Here is a 24,545-nt window from a genome sequence, read left to right on the forward strand (position 1 = left end):
CATGTTTGTCATTCTGAATATGGGTTACCTCACTCAGGATGATATTTTCTAGTTCCATCCATTTGCCTGCAAATTTCATGCTGTCATTGTTTTTCTCTGCTGGGTAGTACTCCATTGTGTATATATACCACATTTTCTTAATCCATTCTTCAGTTGACGGGCATCTAGGTTGTTTCCAGGTTCTGGCTATTACAAATAGTACTGCTATGAACATAGTTGAGCATGTATCTTTGTGGTATGATTGAGCAACAATTCTTCACAAACTTGGAAAGAAAAATACTCAACTTCATATGGAAAAACAGAAGACCCAGGATAGCTAAAAGAATCCTGTATAATAAAGCAACCTCTGGAGACATCATCATCCCTAACATCAAGCTCTACTACAGAGATACAGTAATAAAAAGTTTAGTACTGGTATAAAAACTGACATACAGACCAATGGAATTGAATTGAAGACCCTGACATTAATCCACACACATATGAACACCTGATTTTTTACAAAGAAGCCAAAACTACACAATAGAAAAAGTATCTTCAACAAATAACTGGGTCTTGAAGTAGATTGATTCCTAATTTTCTGAGAAGTCACCATACTGATTTCCAAAGTGGCTGTACCAGTTTGCACTCCCACAAACAGTGAAGGAGTATTCCCCTTGTTCCATATCCTCTCCAACATAAGCTGTCTTCAGTGTTTTTTATTTTAGCCATTCTGAAAAGTGTAAGATGGCATATCAGAGTCATTTTGATTTGTATTTCCCTGATGAATAAGGATGTTGAGCAATTCCTTAAATGTCTTTTGGCCATTTGAGAGTCTTCTATTGAGAATTCTGTTTAGTTCTGTAGCCCATTTTTCAATTGGATTGTTTGGTATTTTGATGTCTCATTTATTGAGTTCTCTATATGTTTTGGAGATCAGCACTGTGTCACATGTGGTGTTGGTGAAGATCGTTTTCCACTCTGTAGGCTGTTGTTTTGTCTTATTTACTGTATCCTTTGTTTTACAGAAGCTTCTCAGTTTCAGGAGAAGTCCCATTTCTTAATTGTTGCTCTCAGTGTCTGTGCTACTGGTGTTATATTTACAAAGTGGTCTCCTGTGCCAATGCATTCAAGGCTACTTCCTACTTTCTCTTTTATCAGGTTTCATGTTACTGGATTTATGTTGAGATCTTTGATCTACTTAGGCTTGAGTTTTGTGCATGGTGATAGACATAGATCTATTCTACCTGTTGACATCCAGTTAGGCCAGCACCATTTTCTTGAAAATGCTTTCTCTTTTTCCATTGTACAATTTGCCTTCTTTGTCAAAAATCAGGTGTTCATAGGTGTGTGGATTGATGTCAAGGTCTTCAATTTGATTCCATTGGTCCACATGTTGGTTTTTATGCCAATACCAAGCTGCTTTTATTACTATAGCACTATAGTAGAGCTTGAAGTCAGGAATGGTGATGTCTCCAGAAGTTGCTTTATGTAGACAAATTTCTAAACAGTCTTATTAAATAAGAAACACAGAGCCAAATATAGGGGTGAAAGCCGTAGAGATCAGGGAAATAGTGAGAGTCACCAGCTAACCTTAGATCACCACACTGCTGTAGCTTCCCAAAAGAGAGAGCTACTTCCTGTCTACCTAGGCTCTTATTGCCTTGCTGTTCTGCCCTCTCATTGGCTCTTAGCCCAGCTACCTCACTGCCTTGTCACTGCCTGTCTATACAGACCTCCAGGTCTCTATAGTTGGTACTGGGATTAAAGGCGTGTGTCACTACACTTCGTTGTTCCCTAGTGTGTCCTTGAACACACAGAGACTCTGCTTGCGGTGTGATCAGATTAAGGGCATGTGCTATCACTGCCCGACTTTTGTTTATAGCTAGCTATGTCCTCTGATCTCCAGGCAAACTTTATTTATTAACATGCAAATAAAATATCTCCACATTTCAGCACAAATAAAATATAACCACAGTTTTAGCTATCCTGTGTTTTTTGTTTTTCTATATGAAGTTGAGTATTGTTCTTTCCAGGTCTGTGAAGAATTGTGTTGGGATTTTGATGTGAATTGCATTGAATCTGTAGATTGCTTTTGGTAAGATTGACATTTTTATTATGTTGGTTCTACCTATCCATGAGCATGGGAGGTCTTTCCATTTTCTGATACCTTCTTCAATTTCTTTCTTCAGAAACTTAAAAAGTTCTTGTCATACAGGTCTTTCACTTTCCTAGTTAGAGCTACCCCAAGGAATTTTATATTATTTGTGGCTATTGTGAATAGTTATGTTTCTCTGATTTCTTTCTCAGCCCATTTATCATTTGTATATAGGAGAGCTACCGATTTTTTTATTTTTATTTTTTTAGTTAATCTTATATCCTGCCACATTACTGAAGGATCAGCTGTAGGAGTTCCCTGGTAGAATTTTGGGGATCACTTATTTATACTATCATATTGTCTGCAAATAGCGAAAATTTGACTTCTTCCTTTCCAGTTTGTATCCCCTTGATCTCTAGATACATCAACTTCTGCACTAGCTTTGAGGACACCAACTGTGTGAGGATTGGCAGGGAAACAGCAGATGTGGTGGCTCAAGTACTACTAATCATTCCTAGATTTGGCCAGCCACTCCCATACAAATGGACAACGGGCCAGCCTTCACTTCTAGGGTCATGGAGCTCCTGTCAGAAGCTTGCAACATTTCCTGGAAGCTCCATATTCCTTACCTCACCCAGTCCTCAGGAAAGGTTGAGAGGCCAATGGACTCATAAAACAACAGCTCACTAAGCTCTCCATTGAACTCAGGTTGTCTTGGCCTTTCCTTCTCCACACGGCCCTTACTCACCTATGGGCCACCCCAAGCTCTCCTACAGGCCTGAGTCCTTTAGAGCTCCTTTACAGAAGGCCCTTCCTCCTCAATCACAACTTTCCAGCCCAAACTCCCCCACTGACTGGGTACCTCCCCTACCTCTCCCTTCTGAGGTCCCTTCTCTGTTCACATGCTGACAGCTATCTCCCTGCTGCAACACCAACACACCCAACTGCCCCTGAGCCTGCTCTACTCTTCCTGGGGGACAGAGTACTCCTCAAACAGCTAGCTCCTAAATCTCTTTGGACCCAATGGATAGGACTTTATACTGTGATCCTCATCAACTCCTCAGCTGGCAAGCTCCTGGGACATCTCTGCTGGTGCCATCTCTCCAGGTTCAAGCAGGCACCTATTCAGGATACATGGTCTGTCCAGCAGCTGGGACCCTCCACCCTCCTGACTTCCCAAATGTCCCAATGAAGGGCCTATCTGCTCTTACACCTTGTGCAAATAGGACAGATGTTAATAATCTATTTTTCCCTAGCAACTTACTTTCTCTGCTTCCTCAAGAAACAGATGCCTGAGGTTTCCAAGATAACAATTAACCAGATGCTCCTCTACTCACACCTCCTGATGTGAGTCCACCAACTACCAACTTCTCCAGTCACCTCATGCCCACAGGAAGTAGCCAGACTTGAACCAATGCCCCTATACCCAAAGAGTCTGGAATATCCTGGTGGAAGCTCCACCTCAGCTCCTGGCACCCTGGCATCCATATACCCAAAGATTCTGGAATGTTCTGGTGGGCCTCCACCACTCTGCCAGAGCCTGCTGCCCAGAAAGTCCCACCAAACATGGCTACTCCCCCAAAGATGTGCAAGACCACTCCCTCAGGGTATTTAAACTGCCCCCCAAAAAAGACATGTAGTTTTTCAGTCCCTGTCTCCTCTCTGAGGGAGCCAGAGAATCATCTGGGAACACTTCACCCATTAAACTGGGGCTTATTCTAATTTGGTCTGATTTGCTCTGATTTGGATTGCTGCATCAGCAGAGCTTATCAGGGTGCAAAAACTTTTCACAGATCTTTAATTTTATGGCCATTGGATTACATTTTTTTCCTTATTTATACATTTGATTGTATGTTTCAAGAAGCCTGTTCACTACTCCATTTTTTTTTTTTTTTTTTTTTTTTTGCAATGGAAAATCCCGTTTTTGGCAACAAGAGACCAGTTGAAGGGTATGCATGGAATTGTAAATTCTGTGTTTCAATTTCAAACTATAAACTCCCACAGCTTCTATTTTTCTTATACAACCAGACACTTGAAGTGGGCATCAGTGAGAAAAGGTAAAGATAAATATGACTTGCTGGTCTGTAGTCACATGAGCTAATACGTTTCCTGTATTTGTCTTCCTCAACTCCCTGGTTCAGGCCTGAGGGTAGAGGGAGTTAGACTATGACAAAACATAAGACTCATTAGTAGTAGAGAGACAGGGAATGGAAGGACTTGGCCCCAATGAAACTTAACTTTAATGGTTCCATAGTCTGGGAGACAGTCCATTTGATGGCATCTATGGCTTTCACTTTCTTGACCTGTGTGTGGTGAATCTATGGTGTAATGCCAGATATTACCACAGCCATAGGAGTAGGGAGAATCACCATGTAGGGTCCTTTCCTTTCCAAGTTGCTTCCAGAACCCCTTTAGATATTTGCTTGACCCAGATAATTCACCAGTCTTGAACAAAAGGAAACTGGTAGTGGACCTGTGGACTTGCTGGTAGGCAACTCTCTTGTATTGTATGATGAATAACCTTTATGGAAGACTGGAGAGCCTGTAGTGATGAGAAAGGAATGGTTAGGGAGTTCTTAAGCTGCTGGTCTCTGGGCCAGAAAAACAGTGGGGAAGATCTTCCAAACCCAGTCTCACATGGGGAAAATCCCTGCCATATGGGGTGCAGTGGACCCCATGTGAAGCAAAGGGAAGGAGATCAACCTGCTCTTTGCCACACTCTAATGAGTTTTGTTAGTTTATGTTAACATCCTCTTCATTCTTGCTTCTTGCTCAGAATTGAGGTCTATATGCACAATGAAGTTCCCAAGCTATCCCTTAAAACTTTTTCTATAAATTGGGAGATTTGGGATATGAAACTTGGGCCACTGTTGGAAACCACTGCTGGAGAAGGATGGAGGACCAGTTCTGTGAGTTTTTAAAGCTATAACGTGTGCAGTTACAGTCCAGGTAGGGAATGTTTCTACCTACCCAGGAAAGTTGTCTACAAAAATTAGCAAGAACCTGCATCCTCTTCTGGCAGGGTGGGTCTAAGTGAAGTCAGTTTCCTAGAGTTTGCTGGGTTGCTGGCCTCTCATTCAAACACATTCCTGGGAAAGGGCTCTCTGTTTTGTTTTTACTTGAGCACAAACCTAGCATCTGGCTGAGACATCCCAGTTTTGCTTTCTCAGCTGAGGTACCTGACAGGGAGGTTAACCTTACAGGTTTCTGTTTGGATGTAGAAACCTTTTGTTTACCATGCTGGGGAATGAACTGACACTCCCTGCTCTAAGGGGCTAGTTGAAATGCTCTGGCAGAAGACTATGGGGAACAAGGGAGCTGTCTCCAGGCTTTTCTGAGGAGGTGCTTAACATTATGTTCACAACTGGGTAGAAAAGGGGCAAGGGCTATTCTCAAATAAGAGCAGGAAGATAAGAACAAGTGTCAGGGCAGGAACAGGGCTTGGTCCTGGGACTCAGAGTCTGATTGATTATTTCCTTCTTGAGTCTCAATCAGAGCAGAAGCCAAAGGAAGTCCCATAGCAGAAGCAGATTTCTTTACTGACCTCAAAGTAAACTGAAGCCATCCAGAGCTTCAAACTTACCTGGGAGGCCCTGACTCCTTACACTAAAGAGGAATAGAGCTTTGATGTCAAAGTAAAATAGTACTTCTGAGGTCTTTAAGTATCTTTGTTACAAAAAAAGTGTTTTTTCTCAATACAATACATTCAACAATACATGGTTGAAATTTAAGAAGTGTTTCACACATCAAAAGGTTCCATTGGACACATTCAAGTAAAATCACAAAACATCCAAGGTAAACAATGACAGAGCCAAATATATGACTTGGTAAAAGTTAGAAGGTTGTTTATTCAGCTGGGGTAGCAGTGGTGGTGCACACCTTTAATCTCAGCACTTGTGAGGCAGAGGCGAATCTGGTCTACAGATGGAGTTCTCCAACAGCCAGGGCTATACAGAGAAACCCCATCTCAAAAAACAAAAAAAAAAAGTGGGAAGAGAAAAATTATTCTGTATCCAGAAGAACCATTGAGGAATCTTCACCTCTAAAGAAGTGAACTGAAAGCATCAGATGAAATTTATGAGCAAGCTGAGTGTTTACTCAACACTGGAGGCAGATGGACCATTGAGTTTCAATGGTGCCATTAATGGCTACCTGCAGAGGCATTGTGTACCCAATGCAAAACAATCAAGGTCATGCTTCCTATCACTGCCAGTCAACACACACACTAAAACAGAGCCTGCAAGAAGCAGAAAAAACTTATCATCATGGAACCCTAAAATTACAGCAGTTACAATAGTTACCTACCTTAATGTAAACTATTTTAAGTGATGAAATAGTTATTTGTAGCACAAAAAGCCTATAGTGTCAAAGCCTCCTGAGATTCTATAACTTTTCATTCTTTTTCTCCCAAATGAAATGTTTTCCTGCTGAAGCACATGGAATTGGAGTAGCATTTTGTGTACATAATGTATTTTAGAGGAAAAATTAGGTCACCAACACAAGCCAAAGTTCTATCATTGGATGGAGCATGGATGTGAATTTTCTTCTGTGATATAGCCATTCATTCACTTGGAAGTAATTCCTAACTCACATCCCTAAAAGTAACTCTCGTCCTGATAATACTATTGGGAAGGGATAACAAAGTGTGGTCAGGCACTGAATCCAATGGTATTTCAGAAGAGCTGCCAGGTAACCATGGCAGCAGGAATCCCAAGTCTTACTATTTGTTGTAAAAATAATAAGAGGCAAATTATTCTGAGAATGGTTAGTGAAATGTGTTTGTTACTGTAACTACATCTGAAGCATTGCATTGCACCAGGGATTCTGAATAAGAATTCCCTGATGCTTGCTGTATGTTCACAATATCAGCAATGATGACTCATAGACCAACATCATCCTCCTAAGGTGGTAGTCCCAAAGGGGATGGGTGGTTCCAAGAATTGGAGAAATCCTGACTGGGAGGGCAGTTCTTCCCATGGTGGCAGTCCTGGAGGTCATGAAGGTTGGCTTGGCACATTTGACAATATTGTAAGTACAAGGTAAATGTTGTGATTTCATATAGAGAGAAGATTAGGAGGAACAGTAATGACAATCAAATTAAAGAATTTACTCATACCTATCACAATCCCTGTAGGTTATATTTTACACCCTTTGACTAGCCATATCTTTACTTACATTTGGCTAAAATTTGACAGTCTTTCAAAATGTAAACACTTAACCATTTAGTTATAGAGGGAAGTTATCTAGACAATAAATATCATGTGTGATAAACCTATTGTTACCTTCATACCCAATAATGAAAACTTCAAAGCTTTTCCTGTGAGGCCAAGAATAAGGCAAACATGCATACTTCTGCCATAAAAATTTATAACAGTACTAGAAGTCCTAATGAAATCAATTAGACAAGAAAATGAAATAGGAGACTGCTAGACTCTAAGGTGAAGACACAATAACTTTGAACACAGGACATAAATCAAGCTGCAATTGAGCTGAAAGCTTCATCTCTGTTGGACAGTATCTGTATTGCCAGAGGTGCTAAACAAACTGCTGTGGAGAAAATTTATCAATGCCTTTCCTATCTGTGGATCCTGCATTCTACTCTAGCAGTCTCAGTCAAGGTGTGCCCATTGATAAAACAGACATGACTGTAACCAATATGGGGCTGGTTATATGCAGGTACATGACTGGTGCTGTGATCTGATCTCAAGCTTATGGCTGAGAATATCACAGGCACTGATATCATAGGTAAGGGAAGAATTTACTAGTGATGTTTCATTAAATAATTAAATTGACACACAGCCCAACTGCCTTCTAAATGTATATATTTATACCCAATGACTAATGTTACCCTAATCCTGAGTCAGAGAAGCTTTGTCTTACACAGGACAACAGTTAATGAGATTCATAAATAGTATACTTGCTCAGAATAAGTGAATGATGAGTTTTCAGCCCTAATTAGGATGTCTATATCTTCCCTTCTGAAGCCCAAATAATGCAGAAAGATTGTAAGAGCTAGAGAGTAGTGAGTAGTGAGGGGAGCTGTGGAGCACTGTCTTCTGGATATGACCTGGCAATTGCAATCATGAACACAGCTGTGGGGCTACCTAGATTAAAAAAGACCTACATTTTAAAAAAGACATGCAAGTAGTGGGGATCTAGTTGTGAAGAAGAGAGTGGGAGGGGACAGGAGAGGATAAGTGGATGAATATGAACACAACACATTCTATACATGCATGAAACTGGAAAAAATTAAAAAAATAAAGGGCCATACAGATAAGAAAATAAGTGTTTTTTGTTTGTTTGTTTTTTTACTGATAACATGCTCTTCAAGCTAGAAAAATTGTAAAATCTATACTAAAAATCAGGCAGGACTAATAAATTTCAGTTAAGTTGTAACATTGAAAGCAGCACCCATAATTTGTTCTCAAGCACTGATGAAAGATCCTATGAAAAATAAATTAAGAAAATGATTCCATTTCCAAAGGCATCAACTAGAATAGAATATTTGGGAATGGATTTAATCAAAAGGTAATAAATAAGCCTTTGTTTTGAAAACTATATGGTTAATAAAAGAAATTTTAGAAACCAGAAAAAAGTGAAAAGATACATAATATAAAAAGATGGGAAAAAGACATGTAGCTTAGGCTGCCTTGTACTCACTATGTAGCCAAGGATGACCTTGAACTTCTCATCCTCCTGCCTCTGACTCCTAAGTGCTGGGGTTACAGGTGTGTACCACCATGCCAGTTTATGGAGGATCAAACCCAGGGCTTCCAGAATACCAGGCAGATACTCTACCAACTGAGCTACAGAGCCCAGAATAGATGTTTGAAAACACATGGAACTAGAATCTCTATAGATAAATCCTCTGTTTGGTGATCTTATTCTTACCAGGCAGATACTCTACCAACTGAGCTACAGAGCTCAAAATAGATGTTTGAAAACACATGGAACTAGAATCTCTTTAGATAAATCCTCTGTTTGGTGATCTTATTCTTATTTTACCAGTACTAGGATTTGATACTATGGCTTCATGCAAGTTATGCATCTGTTTGACCACTAAGCTCTATATATCCTCAAGTTACTTCTTATTGTTGCACTTTGAAAAAAAAAAAATAGAGACAGAGTCTTACTAAGTTGCCCAGGCAGATCTTGAATTTTCAACCTTCTGATGCTAAACCTGAATATATGAGGAGAAACATCAAATCCATGACTGTCCAATCAAAGCAAGCTTTATTTTAGAGGTACACCGGGACTCGCCACCTCACCCAAGCAGTCTTAACCTAAGTTGGGATTTGAGAGAGCAGCCCATTACTGGTTTTTTGGGATGCCATTTGTGGGGAAAGATTATGTTAATGGAAAACAGTTGTAATTGTGTTTACAGGGCCAAGATAATTGGTTATTAGAAAACATACAATGAAAGTAAGAATGAAAGCATTATCATGTGGAAGTCACACATTATGGGGCAGATCACCAGGAGTAGAGATCACAAAACTGAAAACATTTTGTAAGGCAAAGAGCAGTCATACATCATGGGGTCATGAGTTCAGCAAGGCAAAGGGTGGTCATACATCATGAGGTCACAAGGGCAGTGCAGTTTTGCTGGGTACAATAGGTTTGGGAAACAGAAACATATTCTTGTAAAATATGGAGACTTACTAACAGTGTAGCTCCTGTTCTGGTTTCCCTCCTCGGTTGGCCTCCTAGTAGCTAGGATTAAGGGCCTTTGCTACCAGACCCAGCTGTGCCTAGTAAATATTTTTCTGCCAAAAATATCTTTATAGCCAGGACTGTTAGCCTTGTAATCGCAGCTACTGGGGAGGCTAATACAGGAAACTCAAAGTTCAAGGCCTGCCTAGGCTACAGAGTGAGTTCAAGACCAGCCTGGACAACTTAGTTAGACTCTGTCTCAAAATGAAAAATAAGAATTGGTTTGGGGGTGGAGCTTAGTGATAGAGTGCTTGGCTGTTATCTGCAATGCCTGAGACTTAATCTTCATATCACAAAAAACTATATATATATATATATATATACATATGCATGTATTTGTAACTTATATATAAAATATTATATATATGAAAACAATGAAGAGGAAATGAAATGAAAACAGTCAACTCTGAGCTTATGATGTAATTATTTTCCACATTTGCCTTAAAAAGTATATCAGGGTATATGTCTTTAGATGTCTTCATTTTGGTCAGAGCTACAAAGGGAGACTCTCTCAAAACAAAAGACAAAACCAAAAATAGAAACTAAGAGAAATCAGACCAAGGCTATGGGTGTTTCTGTAAACATAGAAGGATGCAAATGGCTCTTGTTATGTCAGCTGTAACTATGGTAGGCATGGATGTGGGGGGATCTACATATGGTAGGGTCTATGCCATGAGGCCAACTTCAAGCACAAAACAGCAGCAAAATCAATTAGAACTAGAACTTAGGAAGAAGATTCTAGGACCAAGAGAGTAAGACACTAGAGGCTCACAGCTAGACCCAGCCAGGATGAGGCCTCCTAGAAGAAAGGAGCAGGGCCTGCCCTAGGCTACTAGAGCTGGTGGCATGTGACTGATGCCCGAGACACCTGCTCTAAAGCAACACCTACCAGGCACTAGTTTTTAAAAGGTCCTTGGTGTGGCTCACAGGTATCATTGGAAATCATATAACATTCTATGCCCATGCCTAGGAAGAAGTCAGGAGTCCAGTTGCAGAATTGGCAGGAGTTGGGCTGAACTGTTTGTTGCCCATGTACCTTCCATTCCCTACTGCAGTGGGATGTTCTGTATGTCAAATGTGTTGCTCTGATTGGTTAATAAATAAAACACTGTTTAGCCAGTAGCCAGGCAGGAAACATAGGCGGGGCAAGCAAAGAAGAGAATTCTGGGAAGTGGAAGGCTGAGGCAGAGAGACACTGCCAGCCGCTGCCATGACAAGGAACATGTAAAGATACCAGTAAGCCACAAGCCATGTGGCAACTTACAGATTAGTAGAAATGGGTTAATTTAAGATATAAGAACAGTTAGCAAGAACCCTGCCATGGCCATACAGTTTATAAGTAATATAAGCGTCTGAGTGATTATTTTATAAGTGGGCTGTTGGACTGCCGGGGTTTGGCGGGAGCTGGAGAGAAAACTCTCAAGCTACAAATGGCGCCCAATGGGTTGGCAAGAGTTTCCACCTAAAACCTGAGAAAAGATTCTAAAACAGAGCTAAAAACAGCTTCCTAGTTGTCTCTCTCAAGTAAGCGGCTGCCTGCCGGTTTGAGCTACGATGGTGGGTTCCTGGCATGCGCGTTTGACCAGCAGTATGGTGGGAATGAGGCATCTGCAAGCAGCACATTACACTGCATGGTGGATTTAGTCTTTACTAGTACAAAAAAAAAAAAAAAAAAAAAAAAAAAAAGGTTTCTGGGCTGCATGCTGCTTTGATAGAACTGCTTCTGATAGTTGATGGTACACATGGCTCCAGACCCAGAGCTGGTGGTAAATTGTACCACCTCCATGTTGGGAAGCTGAGGTGGGCAGAGCCAGCAGCCACAGCAGCCATTTTGGTCTTAGAATGCTGCAGTTTAAAGCAATAGGTTCACAATAAGACAGATTCAGATAGAATAGTTTACAATGTGTGTAAAATATACGTAGGCTTGAAAGAAAAAAAGTGATATAGTCATATAAAGAAATAGATAGTTTTAAAAATAAAGTCTTTAAAGAGACAGTAAAGGTAGTATAAAAAATAAGCCACATGCTCTCTCTCTGTTCCCTCCCCCCACCCCACCATCTTTCTCTCTCTCTTTCCTCCCCAGGCCTGGTCCTTTTATCCCCACCTTTTCCTTCCTCCCAATAAAGCTCTCTCTAAAAAAAAAAAAAAAAGCCACATAAAGATGGATATCACATAGAAAATCTGGATTGTGTTGTCTTTGGGATTTTTAACTGCAGAAAAACATTTGATTGTAAAAGCTGTTGAGGTAAACAAATATGTATATTTTAAAGGTACCTTGACTTCAAAATTAGAATCTAAGGATATGTTGCTTTGGAAAGGAGGCTCTGCTTTTATTTCCACAGAAAGCCAGAGGCTATAGATTTGTTCCAGATTAAGATACATCAGGTTTGACCAGCCAAGACCTCCTGAAAGGTCTCAGATGACACCAAGGCCCAGATGATCCAACATCCAAAACCATTTCAAGACAACTGGCTCAGATGATACAGCCTCACGGACTACTCCATAATCCTAAAATTTTCTTTGTGCCCCCATAAGATACAGCGCCCCCCCCCCCCCAACAGGAAGTAGTAAGAGAAGCTATGCCCAAATTCCCAAATATACGAAGCTGGCTTTGGAGATGGAATTGGCTCACTCCTTCTCTAAACCCAAGCATATTCCTAAAATAAAAGGTTAAGAGATTCTTTTGTCCCATATCAGAAGAGCCCTCTGGTGTGGGACAGAGAAAAATCAATATTTTTATTTAAAACAGGTTGATTATAAATGTGATCTCTTTCTAAAGAAAAGGGGATATGATATAGATATATAGGATATAGTGATGATAGGATGAAAGGGTAGATTAATGAACCTACTTTTAAAGAGCAACAACTTGTTTAAAATGTTTTACATTGGTATAGATTTTAGTTTATTGATACAAGTTTAAACTTAATTTTGTTATACTGTATATATTTCTATTCTCCTTTGAGGTATTATGTTTATGTAACTCTTTTAGATTGTAATGGATAATTAGGAAATACAGATTAATAATTAGTCTTCTATGATAGTCAAACTTGTAGCATGTTTTCTAGGCATACATAGATATATTTCAGATAGACAGGTAATCTTCAAACACTTCAAAGACCTACAGAATATGGCATTTAAAATATTTTTAAAATTTTAGACTTTTTGGACAGTGAGACATGTCTGCTCCTGGCAACACCGATTTACTTCAGAGAGGAGGATGGACATCAAAGACACTCTATATGGAGTTTATCTTCACCTTGACAAAAATAGCCATTTGGGCAAGAAACTGTTCTTGCCTGGACTGTTTGATCGACTGGACATGCAGGACCCATGGGAAGGTGACCACTGAACTTTGCTTGGCAAAATGGTCCTTTAGGTTCCTGCATCACAGAGGAAACTGCCAGACATTCTAGAGGACACAGAGAAAAATGACTAAGAGACTCTAGGCCTGTGGGCTGAAGACAGATGCCCCAACTTTACAAGAGAACTTTGGATGATTGTCCAGGCTGCCAGCTGTCTCTGTCTACCCTGCAAGACTCCTGAAAGTTGCTTACATCCTTCTCCCATTTCTCAGGTAATAGTATATCCTTCTGAGGTCTTTGATGTAGTTGAAGACTAGTTATAATTTTCCTTAGTTATGATAAAAGATAAGTAAGATATGAAACTTTAGACTTGCAAATATAAGATAGATAGGGTATCTTCTTTGATTTTGCCAAGTACAAATAGACTAGTTATTATAAATAGACTAGACAGTGTAACTGTAATTCTTGCTTGATAATTGTTCTGTTATCTGTGGTTTTACTAAGTGAAAGTTAAAAATCTTCCCTTTTGAAAAAAAGAAAAGGGGAAGTACTGTGGGATGTTCTGTATGTCAAATGTGTTGCTCTGATTGGTTAACAAATAAAACACTGATTGGCCAGTAGCCAGGCAGGAAGTATAGGCGGGACAAGCAGAGAAGAGAATTCTGGGAAGTGGAAGGCTGAGGCAGAGAGACACTGCCAGCTGCTGCCATGACAAGCAACATATAAAGATACCAGTAAGCCACAAGCCATGTGGCAACTTATAGATTAGTAGAAATGGGTTAATTTAAGATATAAGAACAGTTAGCAAGAACCCTGCCACGGCCATACAGTTTATAAGTAATATAAGCGTCTGAGTGATTATTTTATAAGTGGGCTGTTGAACTGCCAGGGCTTGGAGGAAGCTGGAGAGAAAACTCTCTAACTACACCCTACTATGGTGAATAGCCAGTGCAACACATGCATAGAGTTAATCTCCCTAAGTCACCACTGTCTGCTTGCCCTTTACCTCTTCTCTGAAGACAGGGACAAGTCTCAGAAACCTGGCATTCACTTGAAGACATCTCTCACTACTCTACAGGAATCTCCCAAATAACCTGCATTACTATGCCACCTTGTGTAGAAACCCAATAAATATACTTTTTAAACAATTGGATGAATGAATACACAGAACAAAAAGAAGGGATGAATGAATGCAATAAATTACTGAAGGAAGTAAAATGGAAGGAGAAGACTGACTGACTGATAGGCCAAATAGTAAATGTAGGAATGAGTCAAGACCTGTAACTAGAGACTCCCTGTTATAGTATATTATTTTAAGGTGGGTTACTTGTGTTTAAGCTCTGGAACATTTGCCTAAACACACAAAGAAGTGTTCCATTGGTTTGATTAAATAAAATTAGCCTGCAGTCATGAGGCTGAGTCAGCAACTAGCTGACAGGAAGCAGTAGGGAAGAGTCAGGTGGAGAAGGGCTTTTAAGTGGGGGCTGGTAGAAGGAGTCCTGGCTTTTTGGGAGATGCAGTCAAGGAGAGGAAGTGGGTCCTTGCTATTCAGTCTCTCAGATCTGTAGAATTCCACCTCCACCTTTGAATATTGAGTTCTTTAGAGGGACAGAGATTTAGATAAGTTCCTTTCAAAGCCCTAAAGAGTCAGTGCCTGAGGGAACAGAATCCCCTCAGGCTGCAGCCCTTGAGGTGAACCATTTTGGTAGCAGAGTTGCAGTTGCTGATTGGGACAGACATTGCTTAAACAGCAGCAACAGTTATAAAGAAAGACAACTCTCAGCCTATGTAGACAGCAGTCAGGACAGTGAATGGTATCAACTTCTTTGGTCCCCAGGTGGGACAAGTGGGAACACAGGAATGGGGACCATTCAGCTGCTCAAACCTGCCTCAAACCTGTCTGATGCCCCAGACCTCTCATGCTTCATGTCTGCTTCCCATGTCAGCACAGCTGGTTAGTAAGGGCACTCAGAATGGGGTGTTACTTCTGCTAGGCAGACCCCCAAACTGGAAAGGCACATGGCATACATGAGAGTATGATCCTATTGGGCCCTGAGACCTGGTCTGGGGCCACTGGCATGACCGAGGCAATAGGGGGCCATAGGAGACAATCAACAGTCAGTGCAACACATGCATAGAGTTAATCTTCTTCCTGTGCTTCCTATCCAAGCCTACTGTGGCCCCAGTCTCTGGACCCTCACACAGCAGCTGCCCACAGCCCTGGACCCATCCTCTATAGACCAAGGAAAAGGAGAGAAGGATGATGCAAGGGAAAATGGGCTGACTCCACACATGTCTCCTCCTCTCTCAATGAATCCTTGACCTGGGAAGACTAGAAGCAGAAAACCAATCCCCAGGCTCACTACTGGCCGCCTACATGGGGCTGATGTTTTAATCAGTGTTTTATTGCTGTGAAGAGACACTATGATCACAGCAACTCTTATAAAAGAAAGCACTGAATAGGGACTTGCTTACAGTTTCAGAGGTTTAGTCTCTTTTCACACTGTAGAACACAGGTAGATATGGTGCAGGAGATATAGCTGAGAGTTCTACATCCACATTTTTAGGGAGCAAGAAAAAAGAGAGTGCCACTGTGCCTGGATTAGCTTCCGAAACCTTTGAGCCCACCCCCAGTGACATGCTTCCTAAAAAAGGCCACACCTCCTAATCCTTCTAAGCTGTGTTACTCCCCAATGACTATGCATTCAAATATATGAGCCTATGGGAGCCATACTTACTCAAACCACCACACTGCACTCCCTGGCCTAATAGGCTTGTAGCCATATCATAATGCAAAAAAGTTCAGTCCAACTTCAAAAGTCTTTATAGTCTACCACACTCAACACTGGTTCAAACATCCAAAATCTGGTCTCTTCTGAGTCTCATAGCAGTCTCTTCAGTGTAACATCCTATAATATCAAAATCAAATAGCAGATCCCCTACTTCCAGCATGCGATGGCACAAAATAAACATTGTCATTCCAAAAATGAGTAAAGAAAACATAGTGAGGGGCAGCAGAGTGAGGAAATTCTGGACAAAAGCAAGACTACAAAACAGCTGGGGTGACTCCAAACTCTGCATCTCCATGTCTGATGTCAAACAACTCTTCAGAATTCTAGCAACTTTCAGCTTTGTTGACTTCAACACACTTCTTTCTCTTGGGCTAGTTCCACATACAGTTTGCAACTTTCCCTGGCAGGTATCCTGCTGTGGAATAATCCTTCCGAACACTGGGAATATGTATAACATTGATTGGTTTAATAAAGAATATGACTGGCCAAAAGCTGAACAGGATAAAGTTAGGCAGCAGAGCCAAATGAAATTATGGGAAGAAGAAGGGCAGAGTTTCAGGAGTCATGGGAGTCTGAGGTCACCAGCCAGATGTTGAGGGAGCAGATTAGGATACATTGGAAATATGGGATATTTTAAATGTAAGACTTCTCTAGTAACAAGCCTGAGCTATTGGCCAGGCATTTATAATTAATATTAAGATTCTGCGTTGTGGTATGTATTCAATCATAAGTGGACATTAGAAGTAAGGCAAAAGATAACCAGGCTACAATCCACAATCCAAGAGAAGCTAGATAACATGGAGCACCCTAAGAGGGACATTCATGGATGGCTCTAGGAAGGGGAAATAGACAAGATCTCCTCTGTAAACTGGGAGCATGGGATGGGGGATGAGAACATGAGGGAATGGGATAGTTGAGAGGGACAGAGTAGGACAGCAAGGAAAGAGATATCTTGAAAGAGGGAGCCATTATGGGGTTAGAGAGAAACCTGGTGTTAGGGAAATTCCCAGGAATCCACAAGGATGACACCAGCTAGGACTCCAAGCAATAGTGGAGAGGGTGCCTGAACTGGCCTTCCACTGTAATCAGATTGATGACTACCCTAATTGTCATCATAGAATCTTCATCCAGTAACTGATGGAAGCAGATGCAGAGATCCACAGCCAAGCACTGGGCCAAGCCCCTGGAGTCCAATTGAAAAGAAGGAGGAGGGATTATACAAGCAAGGATGTCAAGATCATGATGGGGAAACCCATAGAGACAGCTGACCTAAGGTAGTGGGAGCTCACAGACTCTGGACTGACAGCTGGGGAACCTGCATGGGACCCAACTAGGCCCTCTGAATGCGGATGACAGTTGTGTGGCTTGGGCAGTTTGTGGGGCCCCTGGCATTGAGACCAGGATTTATCCCTAGTGCATGAACTGGCTTTTTGGAGCTCATTCCATATGGAGGGAAACCTTGCTCAGCCTTGATATAGTGGGGAGGGGCTCAGTCCTGCCTCAACTCAACATGCCAGACTTTGTTGACTCTCCATGGGAGGCTTTACACTCTCTGCAGAGTGGTGGGGAAGAGCTAGGAGAATAAGAGAAGGAGAGAGAGGGGGAAATGTGGTTAGTATATAAAATGAAAAAAAATTATATTTAAAATAAAACAACTCTGTGTTGGTTATTTGGGAAGCAGCTGCTCAGACACAGAAAAACTCTGACTACAAGAATCCCACCACTCTGGCATCTCTAACAACTTGGAGTTTCCAAGTCAATCCAAGCTTCATCATCACAGTTTCACATAATGGCTGCTTCACATCTAATACATGCCTGGCTTCACCAACTTTCCTAGCCACAAAAGCTGGCAGCAGGAAGAAGAAGCTATTGGGCGTGGATGGCATGGGCTTCTGAAACCTCAAAGCCCACCCCAGGAAGATACTTGCTGCAACAAGGCCACACCTCCTAATCCTTCCAAGTAGTGTCACTCCATGATAGCTAAGCATTAAAATATATGAGCCAGTGGGGGCCATCATTATTCAAACAACCACAGATGCCGAGCCCTCAGCACCTCCACAAACTCACATGCATCTCAAAGGATAAAGAGAGGTGACTAAATTCAGTCTGAGCCTCACCAGGAGCTGCAAGTGGCTGGGTATTCACTATCACCATCATCACCCAAGAGGATAGACCTTCAAAGCAACTGCCCAAAAAGTGCCAGTCCCTTCTCCAAATTCCTGACTTAACTCACAGCCTACTTTGAAGCTGTAGCCAGGTTCAGACCAGAAGACCAGGCATCATCTCTCTTTGGGAGTGGGCAAGCCACCAGGGCCCTTGTGCAGGTACCTGCTTCCCCAGCCAGCATCTTGAAAATCTACCAATGTCCCTCTATCTGGGAAGTGAAATTTCCCAGCCTATTCAGTTTTTGTTTTTATTGTTGAGGATGGGGGTGTGTGTGTGTCCCTGTTTGCTATATATTTGAGATCTTAGTGCCAGATTTCTGAATGCCCTACCCCAAAGAACAAAAGATAACACCACGTTACAAGTTGCCATTTAGATCCAGGAAGCTTAGTTTAAGGGTGATACAAGGGCACCTGTTTGGAAATGCTTCCAAAAGAAGGTTGACTAGACTCAGCATTCTTGGGTGGGCACTAACAAAGATAGTTTCTCAGCTGCATGAGATGTTACCTCAACCCTCCAGTCCTCAAAAGCTGCTGGGGTAGAACAGGACTGCTTCATACCAACTCTGACATGTTGTCCCTCTCAGCCAGTTTCTTCAGCTGGTCAGGCCTAAGGCACCCCAAATCAACTCTGACAGGAGTGAATCAGTGAATCTAACCAAGTGGAAGACAATGCATGGTGAGGCCTGGGAGAACCCAAAGAGCCGTGCCTGGGCATAGGCCTGTATGCAACTCCAGCAAGTGTCTGCAGCAAACAAACATATAGCCGGTACTTCCAGGTTTGGGACTTTTGTTAAGAGGCAACCTCGTATTTCCTACACATAAAAAAAATTCAGTCAGGTGGGGTGGCACATGCCTTTAATCCCCATACCCAGAAAGCAAAGGCAAGGAGGATCTCTGAGAAATTGAGGCCAGCCTGGTCTACATAGTGAGCTCTGGGACAGCAAGAGCTACATAGTGAGACCTTGTGTCAAAATCCAAACAAACAAACAAACAAAATACTCAAAACATTTTATGCTCATCCTTCCAAACATGCAACAATAACGAATAGGCCAGTTGATTGGATCACCTCATAGGTCAGTCCTAGCTCAGATATTCTGCATGATTTATTTCAGAGTTCATCTAAAGCTTTGGGGTTTTGCCATGCCCAGACCATGCACTATCTGGGGAGTTAGTCTGACTGAGTTCCCTGCTGGTCTTCTGCTCTGGTGAGAAAGGAGCTGCATAGCAGCTTTTCTAGGTCCCTGCTGCCATCTCTAATGACACTAACCCTGTTTCTCTCCATTCTCTTTCTCAGCACCTTTCTTATCTGCCCTTTGATGACCTGAAAATCCCCAGAAATGTGCTATGTATTGGCTGATGCCAAGAGAGGACACCCACCTTTTCCTACCTGGAATCTGGAGTCTCAGTCGCTACAGCTGGAGCCCAAGAAATGTGCCCCTGTGCTGAAACCAGAGCCTGGGGCCAGTGCAATTCTATGAGAATAAGAATGAGGAGACATTAGCTTCCCACGCTTAGAGCTTATAAGCTCTACTGAAGTGTGCCATGTGAGTGAGATGGCTCGAAAAATCGTAAACACTTAAATATATGGGAGTGAGTTTCAGGGGGTGCTGAACAGAAGGGAAAAGGAGCAGGAAGGAGGACAGTGAAGTGGTGGGGGGTCATTCTCTGGGTGTCCCAGGGAAGCTTCAGATGAATGGGTGTCATAGCAACTGGGCCATGGCAAAGAAAGGGACAGAACATTGTGGGAATCACTCCAGTGAATTAAAAGAGCAGAAAGCAGGCAAGCAGAACTCTACATTTTTGGATGAGTAGGCTAGGAGGATGCTGCAGGTCGTGCAGAGTCTAGAATGTAAATAAAGTTCAAAGGTGTTAGGGGGACTATCACCCAGCAAAACAAGGAAGGAGATAGCCCTATTAGAAAATAAGAAAACTAACCTAATTAGAAGGTGCTAGGGGGCCTCAGATACTCACAAGTTTGGTCCACTAAGTGGCAATGGTCATCAGGGTGTCTGAGATGGTGAGGGCTGATGGCTGTGGCATAGCAGGCTGGCACATAGGGAAGGTGTCACTTCCGGGGTTCCCCACAGGACCCTGGCCTTCTACCGGGCCTCACAGTGTGGCTAGGGGGCCTCCAAGGGCGTTGAGGGGCTGCAAAGAGGAGTCAGGAAGAAGAGCACTTCTGTTGGCTGCTGCTGGGGCGGGTGGTGGAGGGAGCGCAGGCGCATGCAGCCCGCGGAAACTTTATCGATTTCAAGCGTTAAGGGCAGGGAAAGAACAAGTCCAATTGTGATTGGAAAGCAACACCCTAAACACGACATGGTCATGGGAGAAAGCACTGGCCCATCTTACCTTAAATTCTTGGGGATCGCTTCACTGAACTTCTTTTACTTCTCTTTGTCTTCTGCCAACTCACAAGGGAGCACAAGGCTCCTCTTCACAATGATTTTGGTGATGATTTTCAGGATCTTGCTCTGCTGGAGCAATTCTCAAGTTGTCAGAGATGTCCTTGAAATCAACCATGCTACAGGTAAAGTCTACAATGAAGCAGAGCAGAAAATGCAGGAAAAAGTTGGATCAGACCTGGTGCGGTTACCAGATTAAAATACACAATAGTGAAGGTCTTACGAACCAAGGACTATTGTTGTCTGGTTTAAAGACAGTCTCACCTGTATGCTGAAGCCTGATAACAAAGACTTTGCCTTTAATACATACATTACACCCAGGAGATATCGAGGTACTCAAGTGTCACCTTAACACAGCTGTCCATGATGAACACAAGACAGACACACAGTCTGATGTTCTTCTTCTTGTTTTTAGAAAGGTCAAGGGGAGCTTGCCAAGGAATGAAGAGCAATGCCCTGAATCCCAAGTGACTTCCTACAGAGAAGTGCTGAAAGAGAACCCAGCAAGGCAATTTAGGACAACATTGCCTCAAGTCCCCAATATCAAACAACTGACACAGGAATAATGGCATACTCCTGAAACCCTAGGAACAGACTAGAAACTATGGGCTGCTCCAGAGAAAACAGCCCCAATACCAAGTCAACCTAAATGCTCTTAGCAAGAAGTGTCCCTCCAATCAGAAGCCAGGCTGTCATGACCACCACCAGAGTGGGTGAGGGGGGGTGGTTCCCACCAGAAGGGAAAGTGAAACCACTGCCAAGCACAGGCCACTCTCAGGAGTCCCCAGTGGATCACGTCATGCGGTTCCGTGGCTTTCAGTTCTCAGCTATGAAACAGTGGGAGGGCACATTCTGTACACCCTTCTAGTTTACACAACACGCACTTGGACTGCCACATGGATTTGCCAATCATTGGGGAGACTGTTGCAGCATTTGCCATATTCCTCCCCTGTGATGTCAGTAGCCTTTCCAGTGCAATTGGTCTCAGCCTTAGTCAGCTCCTCCTGATCCACGCACGTATTTCTTCTTAGTCTCTTTGGATTCCCTTTCTTACCATTGCCGCTGTCGTCATCCTCATCTGCTCCCACATCTGTACTCTTATGCTTGTACTCCAGATTCTTACCTTCCTCCTGCTTCCTCATCTTTCTCTTTCTCTGCCTCATTTTCTCTGATCTCCTTCTATTGTTCCTTCTCTAAGTAAATCACCAAATTTAATGAGTTGAGGAGAACTCAGCACCCAGCTAAGCCAGAGGCCAGGAGCCAACACAACAAGCCACTCAAACACTGCCAAGCCCATGCTCACATAGAGGGTTGTGGGAGAACTTAATGAAAGGTGAGTGTTTCTTCACAGCTTCCTTGACCCTCCTCTCCTCTCTGCATTCTCTCAGGACTTCTTTTAGGAGAAGGCTCACTTTAGTATTCTGTCCAACGGGCTCACCTATAGAGAGATGAACCATACTATAATAAGAAGATATGGAATTAAAACTACAGCTAAAATACTCAACAAAGATAGACTGCTTTAAAACGCAATGCTCAAGACTTCTGACTTACTTAACCCACACAATTCCCCCAATCCCCACAATGTAGGTAGCCAACTCACATCGTCAGCACAACTTGAAGGATTCACCAGTAACAGACTCCCAGGCATGCTGCTCACCATCACTGTGCCTTGTGACCACAAACATATTCTGTGCCACCAGATAGACAGAATAGAAACCATCATCCAAGTGTCCAGACATGGAGACGCATCCAACAGCCTGCCAAAGGGGTTTCAAACATTCAAAGAGAGCCAGCAACATGGTTCTGAACAAGCAAAATCACTTGCTTCTCGAGTATAACAATCAAGGTTCAGTCCACAGAACCTGGTGGTCAAAGTTCTCCTCAGACCTCCACATCATACTCTAAAGATCCATTGCATACACCAGTCAAACATGTTTTCAGAAATTATCATGCCAAAAGCAGTAACAAATTGAGAACAGTGTGGATAAAAGGCCACAAAAATGCTGGCCTCCATGAACACTTTTGTGCCAAACTTAACAATGGTTCCAAAGTCACCTAAGGGGCCAACCTTGATCAAGCAAATGCCTGTGTCTAGAATGTCAGCAGTACTACTGAGGTTGGGGATGTCAATTTTCTTTCTTTCTTTCTTTTCTTTTTTTTTTTTTTCCGAGACAGGATTTCTCTATGTAGCTTTGTGCCTTTCCTGGAACTCACTCTGTAGCCCAGGCTAGCCTCCAATTCACAGAGATCCGCCTGTCTCTGCCACTCGAGGGCTGGTATTAAAGGCAAGTGTCACAACTGCCTAGCAGGGATGTCAATTTTCAAATCATTCCTATTTGCCCACTTGTAAGAGTCTCTTAGGCCCTCATAAAGAAACTTATTCAAGGCTTGTAAATACATATAAAAAACCACATCGTTTTGTTTTTCAAAAAGTCCCCTACCTTTCAAACTTGTAGCAATATTTTGGGATCACCTGATAGATTATTCCTCTCAATCACCTCTACTACACTTCACAATACATGTCCCTTTTTCCACTTCTATAAAGTTTTAAGAATACAACAGAATATTCACATCTAAAACATTAGAGATCAACTCCCACAAAAATGTCCCTGTCTGCCTAGGATGTATTGATGATGAGGGACAGGAGCTGAGCAATTCTATCTGAAAGGACAAGATCTCCACTTCTTCCTGTGGCATCTAAGAAGGAAAGCATCATGTATTACAAGAGACCATCATGGCTGAACACTTTAAAATCCAAGAGTTGACCTGCTTCAATTAAGTCCTTATCCAGAGGCACAGTTAAAACTGCTTTAAACCCCAAGAGATGAGAAAAGACCTTGAATCTACAGTGAGGAAGGAAATCGAGAGAGAGAGAGAGAGAGAGAGAGAGAGAGAGAGAGAGAGAGAGAGAGAGAGAGAGAGACAGAGAGAGACAGAGAGACAGAGAGAGACAGAGAGAGAGAGAGAGAGAGAGAGAGAGAGAGAACAAAAAAAACCCACAAGGATTGTTTCAAACAAAAAGAAAGTCCGACTTTCTGAATTGCGTCTTAGAGCTCAGATAGGTGGCTGGGAATCTCAACACCTGCTGATACACATTGGAAAAAAATCCAGAATGAGAGTTACTAGCTTCAGAACCCAAGCAACTCCTGGGCACAGAAAAATGGAAAATTCCTCCACTAGAACTTCTTCATTTGGACTAAGACCAAACTTAAAAGAAACAGCAGTCTATGTGCTGCTCCTCCTGGGCATAAGTCAATCCTGCAAATGTTCCCTTCTATCCACCTGGGCAGGAGAACCCAATGTGTAGTAGAGTGCTCAAGGGGCAAATAAATCAGGACAAAGGGCCGAGGAAACAAAAACTCCATCATGACAGCTCGTTGTGCAGACCTGCAGAGGCCAAAAGACAAGCAAAACACTGGCCCAAGCTGTACAGAGCATGAGTGGGCAGGAGCAATGCGGGGAGGGAGCGGGAAAGTACACCCTCCCATCGCCCAGCATCTACTTGTGGGAAGTCAGAAGCTTATAAAAGGATTTGAGCATGTGGGACTGAATCTTCCTGTGCCTGCCCTTTCCAAATTTCTACTCCCCCTCCAACTAGAGCGCAGAAAAGATCTGGAAAGGGAAAGCACAGTGGGTTCAAGCATCCCTGCCAAAGCGTGGACCCCTCTCCCAAACCAAGCACATTGGGAAATGCGTCCAGGACAGCTGGCAGGACCATCTTTAAGGGACAGAGCCGCCAGTCACTGAACAGATGCTTCAGACCCAGCAACTATATCTTTAATGGGAGGGCAAGCATGGTTGCTTACCCGGGGTCTGCGGTTCCCATCTGCTGCTGTCCCCAGTTGGGCAGGCGGCCCCCAATAGCACCAGGTGCCCTGCCTTGTGAGCTGCTAATCTACCCGCCTAGAGCGGACTCTGGGGGGAGTGAGCGTCCTGCAGCTACAAGCATTATAAACTCTCCGGGCACATCATGCCCCTGGCAGAAGCCTTTGGGACAGATGCGAACATGGAAACGCTTCTGGGAAGGAGCCACCGGGAGCAGCAAGGGACAAAAAGCCAAGGCCTTACCTTAACTGGAAAACGAAGTACAAGGACAGAGC

General features: G+C 42.7%; 1 long non-coding RNA gene across 1 annotated transcript; it reads right to left on the bottom strand.

Annotated features, from left to right (window-relative positions):
• Positions 1-1,518: 1,518 nt before the first annotated feature.
• Positions 1,519-24,484, bottom strand: LOC128115752 (uncharacterized). Its single transcript, XR_008220286.1, has 8 exons — positions 24,252-24,484; positions 22,046-22,202; positions 21,749-21,883; positions 20,710-20,933; positions 20,393-20,577; positions 20,015-20,191; positions 19,421-19,515; positions 1,519-4,616 (listed from the first exon to the last, which is right to left on the bottom strand). It is a non-coding gene; the product is annotated as an uncharacterized LOC128115752 (long non-coding RNA).
• Positions 24,485-24,545: the final 61 nt, after the last annotated feature.

The sequence above is a fragment of the Peromyscus californicus genome, unplaced genomic scaffold (assembly GCF_007827085.1).
Source record: "Peromyscus californicus insignis strain IS unplaced genomic scaffold, ASM782708v3 Scaffold_1__1_contigs__length_55948999, whole genome shotgun sequence".
NCBI classification, from domain to species: Eukaryota; Metazoa; Chordata; class Mammalia; order Rodentia; family Cricetidae; genus Peromyscus; species Peromyscus californicus.